The sequence below is a fragment of the Eptatretus burgeri genome, chromosome 4, assembly GCF_056783735.1.
Source record: "Eptatretus burgeri isolate ZD-2024b chromosome 4, Ebu_testis_v1, whole genome shotgun sequence".
NCBI classification, from domain to species: domain Eukaryota; kingdom Metazoa; phylum Chordata; class Myxini; order Myxiniformes; family Myxinidae; genus Eptatretus; species Eptatretus burgeri.
Window position 1 is genome coordinate 131,464,541 of NC_140964.1, and position 13,224 is coordinate 131,477,764.

General features: G+C 42.4%; 1 protein-coding gene across 8 annotated transcripts in view; it reads right to left on the reverse strand.

Moving 5' to 3' along the window:
* Positions 1-511: 511 nt before the first annotated feature.
* LOC147029133 (uncharacterized) overlaps positions 512-13,224 on the reverse strand; it is a 109,040-nt gene continuing 96,327 nt past the window's right edge. For 5 of the 8 annotated variants that reach the window (XR_015057835.1, XR_015057840.1, XR_015057841.1 and 2 more), the window contains 3 exons: positions 6,515-6,590; positions 795-929; positions 512-660 (listed from right to left, as the gene is read on the reverse strand). The gene's annotated coding sequence lies outside the window, so the exon portion shown is untranslated. The other 3 variants (XR_015057837.1, XR_015057834.1, XR_015057836.1) reach the window with 2 other exon arrangements.

Consider the following 13,224-nt stretch of genomic DNA (forward strand, 5'->3'; position numbering starts at 1 on the left):
TTTTCAATGTTATAATTCTTTTTTATTTGTCTGATTCTTTTGATGAGCTTTAGGCTTCTGTTTCCTTTCTTAATTTGCTCGAGTTGTCTTGTTTCCACCCTGTATTGGAATACCGGCAATGCAAGTGGACAGGAACCACACAGGAGAGCGTCCTTACAAATGGATGCTTCGTCAATGTAAATCTCGTTTGCAAGGACACTCTCCTGTGTGAATCCTCATATGCATTTTCAAACTGCTTTTTGAGAGAAACCCTCATCACATATGTAGCATTTGTGAGGATACTCTCCTGTATGGATCCTCATATGTTCATTCAAATGGCCTTTTCCTGAGAAACCCTTTTCACAGACACAGCAGTTGGAAGGACGCTTTTCTGTGTGGATCCTCATTCAAATGGCCTTTTCGCGAGAAGCCCTCATCACAGACAGAGCATTTCCTCCTGTTATTTTGATGTTTCTCGGTGAAGTAAAATGTACACAGCATATATTACACTGAAAACGCAATTGCCTTTCGATAAGCTTTTTGGGTTTATTTCATCTAATATTGTTCTTTGTGCAGTTTTCAACAGATGTATACTTGTATATTGAAGGTTGTGAGTCTTGTTCTTGGGATCATTTCTTCAAAATGAACATCTTCACTGTCAAATTGGACTTCTTGATTGTTCTACAAGAACAAACAAGCATTTTTCCGTTTTATTGAATTGTCAAACTCAACACGCAAAATATTTTATACCTTTGAAAATTTTATGAACTCTGAATTCAAAAGATTGAATGTTCATTTTGTAGGTTTCTACTCACCTGTTGCAGAACAGACAGAACTGCCATTTGTCAAATGAACATCTGAATCTTCTTTTCGAGAAGCATGTCTTGAAGTTTCTGAGACAGATGAATTGTTGGGTCACCTGGATTCTACATTTTCAGGATAGACATCACCTGAAAATAATGAAGAACATGAAGTTTTAAAACACTGCCGAATATAAATCCGGTCAATAGGTAGTATGCGATCGACATCACTTCCGCTGTTAGAACGAGGATCCATAATGCTGCCGCCATTACGGGAGATGAATCGAGGTGTTTACAACGAGAAATATACATCTATGCCTTGGTGTGTGTTGCAACCATTTCAGAGGTAAGTATTTCCCCATGTTCGACTTTTACACGTGTTGATTGAATCTGCCACCACTTTATCAACCTCATTAAGGCCACGTTTTCCGAACCAGATTCTTCATGGTTTTCCGTTATATTCTGTCCAAAACGCAATCCTTGTGAAATGACTTATGAATGCTGAAGTGGCCTTTTACGCACGTGCTGTTTGTGTGTTTTTCAATGACACGGTTCTCCTTTCCAGACATTTTCAACCTGCGTTTGCTAGCACCAAATTTGTAATTCAAATCGTCATATATTCCACAAACCTAGACTATGCACAAAAACAAAACAAAACATCAATTTCGGCATTAATACGAGAAAGTGGCAATTTCAAAAAGGATATTCAGAAATGATCTGTTCCTGAATTCAAATCAGACTCACAAATCGAATAAATAAGATTCATCAGATGTCTCTGTCTGTCTGTGAATTTTTACAAGGACCGCTGGACCGACAACCACCAAATTTATCAAACAGCCCAAGTCCGATCAGGGGATTGTCCTCAGGGTATTTTCATCGACCACATGAGCCTTTAAAGATCTCTTTTATGACTTTTTCATTTATATGCAATCTCATTGGTGAACAGATATCACGTGACATATAACACAGCCAAAGGCCAGCACAACTAATAAGTCTTTCTGTGTGACTGTCTCCCACTCATTTGCTCACTGCACAGCTGGGCGCTGGCCTGATTCCATGCACAATTGGAAACTAACGAAATAAATAATACATTCACTGTTTTCATGCTGCGGTAAGCCAAAGTTATCTGCTACAGAAAGTGGTGTACAGTACGTTCCTATTCGCAATCGCCACGCCATGCCCATCCCTTGAAGATGTATCAACAATAAATGGAAGAGGTGTGTGTGTGTGTGTGTGTGTGTGTGTGTGTGTGTGTGTGTGTGTGTGTGTGTGTGTGTGTGTGTGTGTGTGTGTGTGTGTGTGTGTGTGTGTGTGTGTCATACATTTTGTCAATTGATTACATCCATCTATTTATTAATGACATACAATTGGAATTTACCTTTTGACCATTTAAACTGCTGAGACACCTTTGAACTTTGAAGACCCTTTTAGACTCCCAAGATGCTCAAGACCCCTAAAGACCCAAAATGTCCACAAGGACCCAAAAGTCCCAAAAAGTTCCCAGGACCCAAAAGTTCCAAAGGACCCAAATGTTCCTGAGGAACCGGAACACCCAAAAGTCCCAGAGGACCCAAAAGACCCTGTAGATCCTGTAGACCCTTTAAAACTTGACTATACTCCAAAAAAAATGCGGTGGAATTCCCATGTTTTAAACACACACCATGTTGAGGTACGAAAAGCAGATAAATACGTCCTTCTACCAGGGCATAGCATTCTAATCCAATAAATAAGATTCATCGGATGTCTTTCTGTCTGTTCGCGTTTTTTGTAAAGACCACTGTCTTTACAACAACAATCAAAGCCCAACAATCGACAACAATCAAATTTGGCACACATACCAAGTCCAACCGGGGGTTGTCCTCAGTGTATTTTCATCCACAACCTCAGTCTTTAAAGACCCCAAAGAAGTACAAGACCTCTTTTAACATGCTTGAGAGAAGACTTTTATATGCTTTAGAGAAGACATTCCACATGCTTGAGATACAAGACCCTTTAGGATCCCGAAGACCCAAAAGACCCTTAAGATCACTGAATTCCCCGAACACAATTAAGACACTTTGAAACCCCAATACCCCAAAGACCCTTTGGACCCCAAACACAGTAAATAGTCCAGTCAAAATAAGGTTGGAGGTCACACTAATTGCTAGAAAAATGAAACCACTTTTATTTGTCTTCTTTAAGTACACTAGTGCGGGCCCGTAGGTGCGGGCCCGTAGGTGCATGCCAGTATGTGCAGCTTCGTTCCTTAGCTCTCGTCAACGACGACTGGATTGGGACATTTTTTTTCAATTAGATCGGACTAACTGTATCATAAATGGCCATAACTTGGGAAACATACTCAGGTCCCCAGCGTCAATTGTGATGTCATATCAAACGAAGAAGAATTGTGACACCCTCTCTCTCTCCCCCCCAAGTCTCGCCCCTTCTCTCTCGTCCCCCTCTCGCATTGTGACGCCCCCTCTCTCTCACCCCCTCTCCCTCCCCTCTCTCGCCCCCTCTTTCCCCCCTCCTCTCTCACCCCTCTCGCTGTAAATGTATTCACAAATGTCTCCCAAGCACAACAATTAATTCAAACCTTGGGAAAAAACAGCTTTCAAACCTTTGGGAAACAGCTGTTTCCCTTGGGAAAATTCAAACCTTGGGATTAATTAATAATTTGAACAATTAATTCAAACCTTGGGAAAAAAAAAACAGCTCTCAAACCTTAGGAAACACTTGGGAAACAGCTGAAACAGATGAAGAACGATATAAAACCTTGAAAAGGCACATACTCAGGTCTCCAGCGTCGATTGTGACATCATACCAAACGAAGAGGAAGGATTGTGACGTCAATCGTGCAAAAATAAATAAATAAACCAATGTCACCCGCAGGGTGACCCGTATCTTGCCAAAAGGTGACCACGTGTGACTTCTTTAAGGTCACACTGAGGCGAACAGAGCTGCTATCCACCAGGAGCGACTCCTTGAGGAATATCTGCCTACAAGAGATTCCGATGAGAATCGTTCCACAGAGTAACCATGAAAAATATGCGTTTGCCTCATAACGTCACCAAATGACGTCATAATGTCTCAAGCTTGACATATCTAGAAAGCACTCATCGAGGTGTTCAATTTGAGGTACTACACAATGATTGAAGATTTGAAGACTATCCGATCAAAATTACTCCAAAAATAAGGGTTTCGTCGATTCCCCTGATTTGCGACAAAGTGACCTTGACCTTTGACCTTCAAAATTTTATGCGCTGAAAGGGACCTCTATAGGCCTCTGATATGCGAAGTTACAAAATTTCCAATGAAAACTGTGCTCTGCAGAATTTTTTAGACGTGATTACAGACAAAAAAAATTAAAAAAAAAACATACAAGCTGACTAACATATCTTGCAAAAACTTTGTTTTGGCAAGAAAATAAATAAATAAATAAACATTAATTGTGACGTTAAAGCACCGTTTTCTGTCATTGGTTAACACACATTATTGGTCATTATTGGTTGACAGACAATATATAGGTCGTTATTGGTTGACAGACATTGGTCATTGTATCACGTTATTCTTTTTATTACTGCCAATTATTGTGCTGTTATTATTATTATTATTATGCTGTGATCATTATTCTGATATATCTTTGGGAAAAAATGGCATGATAAGGTGGAACGACACTTCAGCTGCGATATATATACACCTTTCCAACACTGAAAAAAGCAATAAAATCGCCATAACTTGGGAACTGCTGCTCCGATTAATATCAAACCTTGAAAAGGCACATCCGTGGGTCCCCGGCAATATTCCTGGCAAGTTTCAATCAGAACGGACCGGCGGTTGTCGAGAAACGGCGGTCACACACACACACACACTGCTGGAATTATAGATAGATGTAATAACATAAAAAATTCCTAGAAGTTCCTGGTGTGGAACATAGATTTCTGGAGGTGTCCAAAATCTGGCATATATAGGGACCTGGCGAATTAGGTCATAGGTTACAAACACTAGGATAGGTCAAACTTCAATCATCTACATTGAATTTTACTATTAATATTTATTGTTTAGGTCACATTTGATAATTTAAATGTCCTTTAAACCATGGTCAAACTGAGGACCAGTCTGCCCCCCCCCCTCCCACCCCACACACGCACATAGGTAGGGCCTAATTTCGATAAGGATACCTTTTCCTTTGCTCGGCATTGTTGCAAACATTAAATAGTATCATCAGTCATCGTGTTACCTTGGTCACTCATGTTCTCACATACACCTCTGCATTCCCCACATGCTGGATTACAGGGCAGTCCTTCTTGCCGACACCCGCAGTGCTTGGTTTGGCAGCCAGATTTGCAGCGGCATCTAACTACTTTTCGCAGTTCTTCTGGTGCGAAATCCAAGTCACTTGCGACATCATCGACCGATACTGACACCCGCTTGACAATGATGGCAGATTCTGCTTTTGGTGTGATGCTTGCAACAATGCCCATCCAATGAAAAGTGCCACTCCCATCTAAGGTTCTCACATTGTGATCTACATTGTCAGCTGAATACTGCAAGAAATGACCAGGAGTGAACCCCTGGATGTGTACCCCTTTCTGAACTGCTGCAGTTCTCTCATAACTTTGGACTTCTGAATAGGAGCTAGCAAAGCCATGCTTGTACAATGCATCATTTAGGAACAGAGATGCAAAGTGGGAGTGCATCTGCACCCCTAACCCCAATTGCAATGGAGCAACTAACACTCTTGGACGTGTTGCCTACATGAGTGCCTGTCCTCTGGATGTTACTTTCACCCCCTTGTCTTTTCCTACAAACAGAACCTTCAGAAATGTTGCCAAAGAGTTGGGCAGGTAATCAGTAGCTTTTTCCAAAGAGGACATTTCAAGTGTAGTTGGGTAAATGTCTTTTGACTGTTCAACACCTTTAATATCAGTCTTAAATAAGTTTGCGGCTGCCATGATTACGCGAAGCTTCTCAGCTTCAACATCTGCCTTCTTAGTTTCATGAAAGAAATCCCCCAGTATTGAGGCAGCCTTTTGTTTCAATGTCACCACATTTTTCCTCCCGGTTATTTCAGTAATGATAATTTTATCACCGAAATGTTCATACAGTTTGGTTATCATATGTGTAAGTCCATAAGCCTGGCATTCAGTCTCTCAAAATATCAGTCATTTCAGCTATTAGATCGTAGACTGTCTGCTCTTCATCCCGTTCTTGCAGATTTTTGACAACCTGCAGAAAGGCTTCCTCTCTTTGAATGCCTTTTGGTCGGCCAGTCCTGATTTTCTTCCAGGTAGTCTCGCTCATCAAACAACCACCAGGAATTTGTCTGCCAGTGTGAAAGTTACTATCACAGGCCACATGATATACAGCATCATCTGCATGTAAATTATTGGCAAATTCTATTCTCGCCTTGACTTTCTGGGCCCACAAATCAGAACGGGATTCGCACTTGTCAAGAATTGAACTATCAAAGGTCTTCGTTCGAACTGGTACGAGGACGAATTCTTTGCGTCTCCCTTCATACTTGTCACCAGTACTACAAAACAAACAATGTTCCTTGTACAAGAAAATTCCCTCCAGATCTGACGAGCGTAAACTTTGTCGGCGCTCTAGTGATGTAGATGTTTCTGCCTTTCGCTTTTTCCGTCCAGAATCCCTAATGAAATTTTGCCTGCACTTTGTATGAACTTCTTGCCCTGGCCTGACTTCAATTAGTTCACCAGCAACTTCACAAGCATCATGGATTCCTTTACAACCTTTCTGTTGTAAGGTTACGATAGGTTCTCCATTGTCAAGTCGGTCTTCGCAGAACACACAGGTATCCATTTGGCCCTGAAAGAAACACAGACGCAAGAAGTTAGAACATGAAAATTGTTAGAACATACCATAAGGCAAGCCACCTACCGAAATTAAAAAAATCGTGTTAAAGGGAAAGTGAACCAGGTTTGTGGTCAGTCAATAATACAAATTGTGTACAATCTCATTCAACCTGACAGTACTTAAATTTTATGTTGAAGAAATAATGAATGCTCCCCTGCTCATTGGGGAATGAAGCAAAAGGCATGCTACTTGAAACAAAAGTACAATGTATTTCACTTTTAATTGATATCCTGCAGAGTTTCATCAATCAAAGCCCTCTATATCTTACCCGATTTCATGACAGTTCTATGCATTCAAAGTTTGCCATAGTTTTTATATAATTGTGGGTTGATTTAAGTCAAAAGTGAGATGTAAAGACAAAAGACTTCTAATTAGTTCTGTTGCTGCCATCTATTGTTTTTTTCTTGAAGGGAGTAATTATTAATTCCTGCCCCTTATGGTAAACAAGTTCAACAAGGAAAGGCAAATAATTTACAATCTTTTAAAACATACATACCTATAAAAATGAGCGATGATCCTCTGACGATATCCTGTGAATGGTTTACACCTTGAAGGAATAATAGCATGGAGACAGCACGCGTCGTTTGCTTCGCATACGAGATTGAAGCCTATTCAGCCACCCAGCCGCCATCTTGGTTCATCCAAAAAGAAGGGTCCACTCATTAGGATATGTATAGGTTTACGAACTACACTTTGTTGCCCGCTTTGGGATTTGGCTGAAAATTGCGGGGGCGTAAAGAAAAGAACGTTGCCGTTTCGATTCCATTGAAACCGGGTCGATGTGACCAATACTTTTGACGATGCGACCCTACAAATTCGCGGAGCCATTTTGGGGGGTAAAATGGGGGTAACTTGGGACAGGGGGGTTGCAGAGACCTACGGTGTTCTGCAATGCAATCTCCAAAGGGACCCCTACAATCGCCTCGTTGCATGGATGCACCTATCTCTAATAGTTTGAGATAAAAAATTAGGGAAAAGTGGCTTTCCGGCCGACCTGCTAACCACTGGCAATAGGTGATCCAAGATGGCGGAATAGGCTTCAAGATCGTAATGCCACACCGCCTCCATACTATTATTCCTCCAAGGTTTACACGATATTTTCCTGAGAGAACACCTCAGAAAACATGGGAATAGACACCAAGTTGAATGGAATAGGGGGAAAACGGCCAAATTACACAGTTTTTTAATACCGCATAATTGCCTGAAAAAGATTTTAAAAAAAAGTCGCAATCATCCTAAAAACTCACCATATTCCATACCTTCATTTACTTGGAATTTTTAGTCATTGATAAGGTAGAGCTTGAGGAACATAAAACAAGTGGTTTCATTTTTCTTGCAATTAGTGTGAGGTTTGCCCCCATTTTGGCTTATTTTGACTGGACTATAAGACCCGTAAGACTCTTGAAGACTCCTGAAAGCCTTCATTATTTTGAAGACCCATAAGACCCCTAAGATCTAAAACCCCCGAGAGCCAGACGACCTCAAAGACCCTAAGAATTGCAGGACCCCAAAGACCCTTAAAATGCCAATGACCTGTAAGAGCTTTAAGACCTCAATTTCACTGAAGACCCCAAGACCCTTGAAGACCCCCTTACCCACTGGTGTTCCCTTCAGGCACCTTTACTTTACCCACTGGTGTTCTGGCTCTCCTGCCTCCTATAAAGTCCCCACCCACCCTCACCCCATCGGTTCTCCTGCCCCCGATCCATTTGACCCTTCTCAACCCTGCCGGCTCTCCTGCTTCTCAGTTACCCCCCCCCCCCTCACCCCAACCACTACCACCACCACCACCCGGGCATTGCCGGGTAACCCTGCGAGTATAGGAATACGAGACATATCAATGGATGAGAGAGATGCCGGGTACGGGCCTTTGATGTTAATAGAATTGGCTCGTGGCGGCAATGGTTATATCACGTCAGGATGCTTCTCATCTCACCAACAGATGCAATAATCAAGTATAATTTATCTTGTGGTCCCAGAATCAAACAACAACAAAAAAAACACACTTACAATAGTACTCAGCCCACCCACATCCCACCCCTCCCCCTTCTGCCAAACATTAATTCATTTTAAACTTTCCCTGTGCATCGGCATGCCCCAGATATTGTTACGGATTTGGAAACCTTGTGCACACAAACAGACAGCAGTCCCCAAGATCAGTTGTATCGGTAAGTATGTGTTTCTAGGTAGGGTCCCGTCCTATGTTTAATGGGTGCTCAATTGTACGTGCGCTGTGAATTATTTTACAGTTAGGATTTTTAAATCACCAACAACAACGACAACACTCTGCTCGCGGCATTGTCCGCGCTCTTCGCACGCCGGCATGCGGGCGTGTGCGGAATTCCATGCCCCAGGCTGTGTGGATTTCGCACCAAATATGGTCACGAAGCATTTCGCTCTGGCGGTATGCCAAATAAGGATATGCATCATTTTCCACCCAATGGGCAACGTGCGGACCAGAGCTGGGGCGGTCCTTTGCAAGAAGGCAGAGCCACGACACGCCATCCACCCAATGAGAGCAGGCGATGGGGGAGTGGACCAGCCCCCCCAAAAAGCAACAGAATTGATTGAAGTGTGCATCCCGTATGCTCCAGCGCGCGTCTGTCTGGGTCTGCGGCTGACTGCATCCCGCGCATCCGAGGGTCTCGTCTGGCGCATTATGACAAGCGGTCGACCATCTCATCATGGGAGATCACCTCGTCTCGCCTCCTCTGAGTTCGGCTGCCCTGGTCCATTTTTTGGCGACTGGTGCTCCGGGAAGGTGCGGACGTCGAGCCGCGCGAACGCGGCCAGTTAGTCAGCACGTTCTCTTCCCTCAGCTCGTCTTCCCTCCGAGCTGAAGGAGCAATAAAGACCTCAAGGTCAATCTCTTTCTGGGTATTTGTGTGTGTGTCCATGGGCCCTGTCTCAAAGTAGAATTGTATAAGTGTTTGCTTGTACATTTGATACCCTTCTTTATTCATGATAACTCTGCTCTGTGTTCCCCTCCCCGATTATTGTTGTAAATAAATACCCTTTTTGTTGAATGTACCAGCTTGTTCTTTGTCATTTCTGCCATTGGTTTGCCATGGTGCGTATTGGGGATTAGGAAGGCGGTTGTTGCCGTGATCGTGCAATTGGCCGGCAGGGTTTGGTACTCGCCGCTCGGGATACGACTCGGATCCGGCTCGGTAATGGCCCGGATCGCGCAGATCCTGCCGAGGGTGAATGTCCACGGTAGTTTGACGACGTGGGTATTTAGGTATATTGAAATTGGCAATTGACCCTACCCCACGTAGGGTTCCGGTTTTGAGCGGCAAGAGGTCTCCTTCGGGGCTCCCTGCTGACATTCTCAAAGTTAAGTTCCGGTTGTTATTTGTCCCGTTTTAACTGTTTAATTTTCTCACCTACATGTTAATGTGTGTTCCTAGTTCGGTTTTGTTTCAAAAATCGTGCTATTTTGTGAGTATTTATGTCGACGTTCTTACTTGGTGTTTGAGGCCTAGTCCTAGGTTTGAGGCCTACCGGTTCCACTCGGTGTTCGATCGTTTTTTTTTTTGTTTGTTTTTTCTCCCCATTACCTTCATTACCTCCCCATCAATCTCCCCATTACACGTGGTCGACCTTTGGCGATCTTCGGACCGATAAGGGACCCATGACCTTTCGGATTTATCTGAAAAGTATGACCTAAATTCCGGGTGTTCGGTGGAGATGACTCCACTGCTCCACCTAGCAGTCGTGCTCGCCACCGATACCCGGCCCTACAACAATTGGTGTTCAGGAGTGTGATTCGGCCCCTCCGCCTCCGTGGAGAAATTCACGGGATTCGGATCAGGGGTTGGAGGGAGCAAACCCCACCCCCGTTCCCCCATATTACAAGCATTTTAAAATTTATTTCGCAAAACACAACTTGGCAAGCCAAGATGAGCTGAAGCAGGTGGGTGTAGAGATAATAGTGGGGCAACTTAGCATAACAATTGTGCATTTTGTGAGGAAAGCACCAAATTTGGCACACTGGTAGCCTATCATATTATGAACAGATTTGGATATTGGGCCATCTCAAAATTTTTGATGGCAGTGGAAAATGGCTGCCACAGCCATCAGTGGCTGAATTTGAGATGGCCCAATATCCAAATCTGTTCATAATATGATAGGCTACTCGTGTGCCAAATTTGGTGCTTTCCTCACAAAATGCACAATTGTTATGCTATATTTAGCTAAGTTGCCCCACCATAATGGTAGGTTTCGAGGAACCCATGTTCCAGGACACCACCCCCATGCAAGAACTTTCCCCGCAACCGAACCCAGGTCTTCTCCGAGTTTGTGTTTGGAGATAAATCGATTTTTTTTTTGAACCACACAACGAACATATACCTTTTTGTACAACCCTGTTATTTTTACTTTTAAAATATGAGATTTTTTCGCATTAGTTTTCTTTTTACATTTGAGACAATAACTCATTTATTTATGAGAACAATTCCTACAGAGGACAAAAACCTTTTTAGTTTCCAACATGCACATTTGAATCTTAATTTTTAAAACAAAAAGAATCTTTAGAAACGTCTCCACTCTCTCCTCCATTTATTGAAGAAAAAAAATGAAAAACTTTAATTGAAGTCAAAATCTTTCCCTTGAAAACGATGTCAATAGTCTTGTCGAAAATATTTCTAATAGACTTGTCAATTCTTTGTTTTCCTCCTCGGTGCGTTGAGATTCATTTATTTTCTGTAATACCCCCAATCTTTTTTTTAATCTCACTGGTTTCCATATTTTTAAATTTATTTATTCTCTCTCTTTCCTCTCTCTTCTCTCTTTCCTCCTTCTCTCTCTTCTCTCTCTCCTCCTTCTCTCTCTTCTCCCTCTCCTCATAATCTCTCTTCTCCTTTTCCTCCCCTTCCCTCTCTTCTTCTGTCTCAGTTTCTTCAACTCCTTCCTTGTCCCTTACTATCATTGAACCACTTACACCCCATATAATATCATACATATTGTTACGGCTGAGGCTGGGTCTTGGCTCGTTCTGGTCCTGTGCTCGCAGTTTGGCGGGCGGCCTGTCCACGGAGGCACGGACGGGAGATGTGGCAGCGCCGGTGGTGTGGCGGACCTGCGCGTTTGGGCGAGGAGTGCCAGAGAGAGGAGTCGGGGCCAGGCGCGACCACGCTGACGGTCGTGGGAGGAGGACGACGACCCAAAGGGAAGTCACCATTCTGTTTTCGGGGTTTTTTATGGATCTTGTGGCACCGTGTCTTGTAAAGTAGAAACTGCTTAAGTGACTGTACATTATTAATTATATTCGGTCGTAGTGCTTTCGCTTGCTTTTGTTTGCCTGCTTTTGTTCCTATTTGCCTGCTTACGTGTTGTATAATAAATGTCCTTGCTTGTTGAACTGTTTCCCGTTTCGTTGAGTCCTTTCCTTTGTTTGAAAGTTCCATCTTGCATCACGTAAGGGATAGGTAGTGGGTGTCGACACCCAATAAATAATCTGAACCGTCGAGGTCGACGATAACTCTGCTCGGTTATCCCTGCAGCACGGAACTAGCCGCCTAAGCGGTTCGTGTCCGGAGTCGACCTGTGGCGTGGTACAACTCCTTGGTACGCTACCCGGGCGGGTGCTTAGGTATAATCGACATTCGGCGATTCACCCAATTTAGCCTGGGTAGAATGCGGACTGGGTTGTGGTGAGGTTAAACCCCCACCCGTGGCTAGCTCCTTGGCGGTAGTTCCAAGAGGGTCACGACTGAATTGTCCGTTCTGGTGGGCGACGCGTCGCGATTTGAGTCACGTGGCCGATCGCACGCTGGGCGGGCGAAATTCGTAACAATACATTCATCGGGATTTCTTGTTATTCCTGTTTCCAAAATAATTTATTTTACAACAGGAAACCAATATATATTTTTTGAAATTCTAAAAGAGCCTTACGTTTTCTTAAATTTATAATTTTTTTTCATTATTTAACGTTTTAATTGAATCCAAAGTTGTTGGTTTATCAACATCAGTATGAAGCCAATCTTTTGTTGAAAATACCTCATTCTTATGTTGTAGAACATATTTATTAAAATACCGAATACCCTTTTCTTGAAGGTATGCTTGGACACATAAATGATAATTTTGTTGAAGCCTTCTTGCTGTCATTTATGTATTAAAAATAGATGACAGAAAAAAACAGGATTATATATATAATAAGTAAGGAAATACAAAATGATTTAACTATGGGAAGATGGGGAGGTGTTTTGTGTCAATAATATTCTGTTTTCATGATATAAACAAGGGCAAAACCATTATTATATTTACCCTTATTAAATTATTTTATTTGTTGTTTACTAATCGTGCTTTCACAAAACTCATTCTCCATACCAAGTGGATAATATTCTTCCTTACGAGACTGATTTAATTGTTCCATGTCTTCTCGGTCAATTTTAAATGACCAATTATACCCTAAATCATTCATATCATACCCCATTGTTCTATTCTCATACAAACGATATGCCCTTCTTTATTAAAAATATATTTTAATTCGAACTGTGAATTCTGTATGACCTGGAGATAAAAATCAACACTTCTGTATATTTGGAATACACGGCTGTTTTATTTTAGGATATTGTTGCGAATT